General features: G+C 44.3%; 1 long non-coding RNA gene across 1 annotated transcript; it reads left to right on the top strand.

The window, feature by feature from the left end:
* Nucleotides 1-243: 243 nt before the first annotated feature.
* Nucleotides 244-1,747, top strand: LOC146860006 (uncharacterized). The gene is made up of 5 exons (XR_014979079.1): nucleotides 244-369; nucleotides 470-543; nucleotides 655-767; nucleotides 906-985; nucleotides 1,444-1,747. It is a non-coding gene; the product is annotated as an uncharacterized LOC146860006 (long non-coding RNA).
* The last annotated feature ends 3,947 nt before the right edge of the window (nucleotides 1,748-5,694 follow it).

Raw genomic sequence — 5,694 nt, 5'->3', positions numbered from 1 at the left:
TTTAATTATGACTTATATTAGCAATTCACATATCTGTACAAATGTAGCCAATTACATATCATTTTCATTACCCTGAGGTATCCCACCATATGTTTTCTTCGTGAGTTATCCCCTACAAGATGGCTGCCGTTTTCCTCTGGCTCCGTGATCTCTGTTTAAGATAGTCCATGTCTCTATCTTCAGTCTAACGAAAGCTCCATTATCATTGGCCCCGTACCTCTAGAATTCCTCTATTTAAACACAGTTTGGGTTTATGCTCCCACCCCTCCCGCCCGGGTTCCGAGGAGCACGTGAGATGACTACCCGCTGAAACGATCTGAGGATACAATTTGACGACAATATTTCTGTTTGGGTCTCTTCTAAACTCAAGTAAGCAAATCATACCACCCCCGTAGCACCTTACTACCTTTACGCACGGTTTCTATCAAGTCCGTACATCTAATATACTGCCTTCCATCCCGCATTGTAGATATCTTTTTCTCCACGGAATACGTTTAAACTATCACCCTGTTTCAATCGAGGCTACCCTGCATTACATTCGAGGTAAGCTGACATGGATCCACAGTTACACCTCTTGTTAATTAACCGCAAGGCACGCTAGTCCCAGTGTCTATAATACCATCCGTTAATCTACAAATCTGTTTCCATTTTTAGATAACTGTATTCCTCAAGCTCAATCTGACTGCTCATATACGGGGTGTTCGTATGAGCACTCGCACTACATGACCCACATGACTTGCTGACAAGAGACGACCAGCATAGAACAGGTCGGTCCCACACCTTTGCTATTCAGGCCCTGCTTGCTTATAGAGACCCCACAGTTTATTCACTTTACATTCTCTCGTTCTGAATTTTTTCTATCTGTTAATAACCATTGACACATATATATATATATATGGTTACAGAGCCGATTTGAAGCTCCTTTCACGTGCCAGTGATTCCGTTGCTCCATCAACTAGACTTGTGATTTACCATTTGTAAACAGGTATGACTTTAATCTGGCCAGTTCAGTGTATTCTTGCACTCTATCCTTTCTAGCCCTCGTTCTAACTGTTTGATTCCATTTGGCTCACGACGCCATCCTTTCCCACTCACATTCATCCACTTACTCGTCTTTTCATGTTCATCCTTTGACCTTTTCATCTTACTTGATTCCCTTTGGTAAGGCCATAAGCTACATGTGTATGTCCTTTGTTCCTCTTCAGTTAGAAGTATAAGGGCATTTGATACAAATCCACTATTGGTGATGGTTTTTAAGGTGCAAAACTTTTTAGTTCACGTTAAGAAACTGTAAGATTTGAAAAGCTGACTAGTGATTTTAAACGTTTTTATTTAAAATGCCACATACGTTATGTTTTGTATGGGCCTCAAAATAGCTGTGTTTTTGATTTTGTCCATTGATCGACTGAGCATGCTCTTGATAGCTTTCTGTATTCCATTTAGGCACTGGTGAACATACTGTATGGCCCCCTGACGAAGGCACATGCCGAAACGCGCGTAGGATTATGGAAACATCCTAAGGCCATTGACACATTTGATAAATTGTGTAACATATTGTAAACATTGTTATTAACACTGTGTCTTTTCCACACTGTTTATTTTTCGGAGATTATCCATGTCATCCATGGTTTAACATTATTCTGTATATAGCAATGAAACAACCGTGATTATTTTCATGTATATATGTAAAATTAAAAAATGAACTTTTTTCTTTATTCAAAACTATTAAAGAATTGTTATAAAAATAGCCTTTATAATTAGTCATGCTTTCAAGAGTTATGCTGGCTATGTTTGCTGGAATTAGGACATAATTACTGTTTCCTAAATCTTTGCTCTTTTTCACTCAAGTTCATATACCCTGATTTAGGACGAATAATTAGGGGTATACCTCTTTACTCTTTACACATACCTCTTCTCTTCTCTGACATGTTTCCCTGAGGTACGCTTCTTTTCAAAGCATTCTTCGCTTCTCTCCCGAGCCACTTGTTCCACAACCTGTGACTTTTGCGACCGTTTCCCTTGTTACTCTTTCCCATTGTACTTTCCTCTGCTTCCCTTTTCTCTTGTCTACCCTTGCTGTTGTGTATCTTTCCCCAGACTTTACGCTTATGGATGTTGCCCACTTATTCTTCACCTTGCACTTCTCTTCTGTGAGCCCTCCACTTGTGTCCCCTTACTCTTCTGTTCCTAGTGCGTGGTTGGTACTACTAGGCACCAGGTTCTAGAGGTTAGTTGGTATTTTCTGGCATAGCCAGGTGATAACATGGAGATTCCCAGGGAGAGCCAGGGGACCAAAGTTTGGCTTAGACAGAACAGATACATCTAAGTGTCTCCATGTGAGTTTGTACACAGAACCACATTGCCGCGCACAGATGGACGTCGTAAGGGGTGCAGGTGAGTGGGCCTAACCAGCAGGTTCGATAACACAGGCGTGGGAAAATATATTTTAAAACCCGCCACAGGATCCCCTGCAGGAGAGAAATACATACAGTTCTGGCAGTACTAAATACCATATGCAATGACTATCACTATACAGATTCTGGAACAAGAAAGTATACCAGAACATTCGTTTATTTCCTATATCTCGAGTAAATGCATTAGAGCAAACAAAGCATCTGTACACTGTAAAAGTGGGTCCAGTGAGGAGAGTTTCTGCTTTGATGCATCAGAGTTGTGCACTCTTTCTGTTGGTAGTTATCCTGAGAGGTTTAAGGTGTTGAAGAGCAGGAAAGTAGTGTTGCAGATAGACTGCAGCCTTAGCCAAAATCTGGGTAAGTTTGCATCCAGAAGATAAGCAGGTTGATGCGCTCTTGTAATGTATGGCCTCAAGTTCTTCAAGTACTGGCTGGATTTTGAAGCAGACAGGCAGCTGGCTACCAGGGCTAGTCTTCCAGGTCTGGGTGGGGTGCAGTGCAGACAGCCTGCTACAATTCTAGGAAGTCTCTGCCCTCCCCTGGCATCCTCAAGATTGCAGGTGTTGGTGCTTAGGCTTCCCCAATATGTATGAACTTCCCTTCATCATCACTGCATGGACCTACCCAGCTTATGTGCTGGAGAGAGAGCTGGCAGACACCAAGACTCGAGTGACTGATGAACCGCAGTGTTCCAGTCTGTCTGGTCTGACTGGGTGCTATTTTGAGGTGATGCTGTACTTGCTGGCGAAGAGTTAGAGCCTTATGTCTGTTATTATTTTGCAACAGTAATTGCTGTTTTGGATACACCTTTTTAAAATTATTTCACGATTTCCGTTTTATCCTGACTGAAGGTAATAATTTTCTAAAAGCTATTTTGAGCCCTATTTTGTGTTAGTGGCCTTATTGCCAGTGGTAGATAAATGTTTACCATTACTAATAATCCTTTTACAACATTTGGTGTCCCGGGGTGTGAATGAAGACTTGTGTTTAAAAATTACACCTTTCAGTGAAGTGAATTACCTTTTTTAAAAGCCTCTAAATTGTCTTAGAGCAAAACCTTAGAGTTAGATTTTTGGAATTTGGATTTTGGGATTTATAATCCATTGTTTTGACTTTTTGCAGTGTGTTTGTTGTGCTAGTTGTTGTGTTCCAAAACTAGGGAACCATGGAACTAGACCAGGCTAAACTGTCTAAGCTCAGGATGGCTGATCTTAGGGTACAGTGTCGGCTAAGGGGGCTGCCTGCGTCCAACAAGATTAGGAAGGCAGGGTTGCTTAAGCTCCTTAGGGCCTGGACTGGGGTAGCTCAGGAGATTCAAGGGGGGTGAAGGGTATCCCCACCCCAATCTCACCCAAGAGAAGGATGAGGATGGTGTCTCTTCCATTTTTTCCAGTGTTACCCAAATGATTGCAGGTGGTGGGAGAGGGAAGGGTCCCCTACTCAGGAACCACCACTGTTGCTTGCAGCAAGACAGCTTGAGGCCCAATTAGCTTTGATAGCTTTGGAAGAGAGGGAACTGGAATTGATTGAGCAAAAGTGGTAGTGGGAGGAGGTGATAAAAAGAAATGGTGGCAGTGAAAATGAAGAGTTTGAGATGTCCAGGGGTGGATTACAGCCCAAACTTCCCAGGGGTATAGTACCCAAGTACACAGAGAGGGGTGGCATTGATAAGTGGCTAGCAGCCTTTGAGAGGGCCCTTAGAATGAGTAGAGTCCACTCTAACTATTGGGGTTTTCGCCTGTGGGAGTTGATTCCAGTAGCTGGTAGGGATAGGCTCCCAATCCTCAGAGGGGAGGATGCAGAATCATAACAGCAGATAAAAACATGCTTAGTTGACAAAATTGGTTTAACCCCAGGTGAAGTTCAGAGACACCCAGAAAGTGAGCACAAATTCATGGGTAGACTTTTTAGACATCTCACAGAAGGCAGTGGAGGGCTGGATTGTTGGTAACAATGTTGACATATATGAAGGATTGTATAATTTGTTTTTGAGAGAACAGATTTTGACTCATTGTGCTGAAGAGAAGTTACATCAGTACATAGTGGACTCAAAGCTGTCTACTCCCTGAGACCTTGTCAAGGCAGCTAATGAGTGGGTGAGAACCCGGCTTTCCAAACAGCACCTGGGGTGGGGGGGGGGAGAGAAGAAGAAAGGAGGACAGGTCCCTCCCCAGGGTTAAGCCCAGAGGAAGAAGGTCAAAAGCAGAAGGAGTCCTCCAAAGACCCACAAAAACCTAAATAAGGAGGGGGGAGGTCCAAGCCAACCCAAATTCAAAAGGGAAGGGTGGTTCAGATGAAGAATGGTAGGTTCTTTGATCCCTCACAAGTGCGGAAATGCTTTGAATGAAACCAGCAAGGGCACAAAAAGGGAGATGCTGTCTGCACCAAGAAGCTCCCCATAAAAGGATACCCCACAAGGATTGCCAGTGTTAGTATGGGGGTGAAGAGTGGTGCCCCAGAGAGGGGTAGGCAGATTATCAACCTTAGTGTCCATGGGTGGGGTGAATATTGCAACCTTTGCTGCCTTACATCCATAGATAAGTATAAGCAGTGATCTAAAGTTAATGGGGCTGAGGTGGAGGCTATCAGAGAAACAGGGGCTATTGTAACTATGCTCCTGGATGAGTTGGCGCCTCAGGAGATGTCGCTACCTGGTGAGTTTTACCAGGTTACCTATGCAAACAGCATTACCAAACTCCATCCTATGGCTGTGATAGAATTGGAATTTGGAGGTGTGGCAGGCTCTATGGAGATAGCTGTGTCTCCTGTGCTCCCAGTTCAGTGCTTACTGGGCAATGACCTCGAAGCATCAGAGTGGTCAAAAGTGGAGAAGGCTCTCCATATGAAAATATTGGAACACCCTGAGTGGGTTTGTGTTGTCACAGACTACCCAAAAAGGAAAGGCTCGCCACTTGGAACCTGGAATGAATGGCTAAACATCCAAGGGCAAGGGTACTGGGCCAGGTGCACAAGCCCTGGGAACTCCATAGGTTCAGGAAGGATCTAACCCTGATGGGGAGAATCTGGCCTCTGAGGAAGGGACTCCATCCCTGTCAGAGCTGTCAGATTCGGCAGAACTGACAGGAGCAGGTGTACCCTCCAGGGTAGAGTTCAGTAAGGGACGGAGAGACTGTCCCACCCGTGCGAGCTTGAGGCAGATTTCCTCTAAGCAGGAACAAGGGGATGACAGTGGGCTTCACAGAACCTCCTGGGATGATGGATTGCTTTATACTGAGGACATAAACCTCAAGGAGGGGGCCACCAGGAGGTTGGCGGTGCC

The sequence above is a fragment of the Triturus cristatus genome, chromosome 3_1 (genome assembly GCF_964204655.1).
Source record: "Triturus cristatus chromosome 3_1, aTriCri1.1, whole genome shotgun sequence".
Lineage (NCBI taxonomy): Eukaryota > Metazoa > Chordata > Amphibia > Caudata > Salamandridae > Triturus > Triturus cristatus.
The sequence above is the reverse complement of the archived record's forward strand: the minus strand, read 5'-3'. Positions and strand labels throughout refer to the sequence as shown.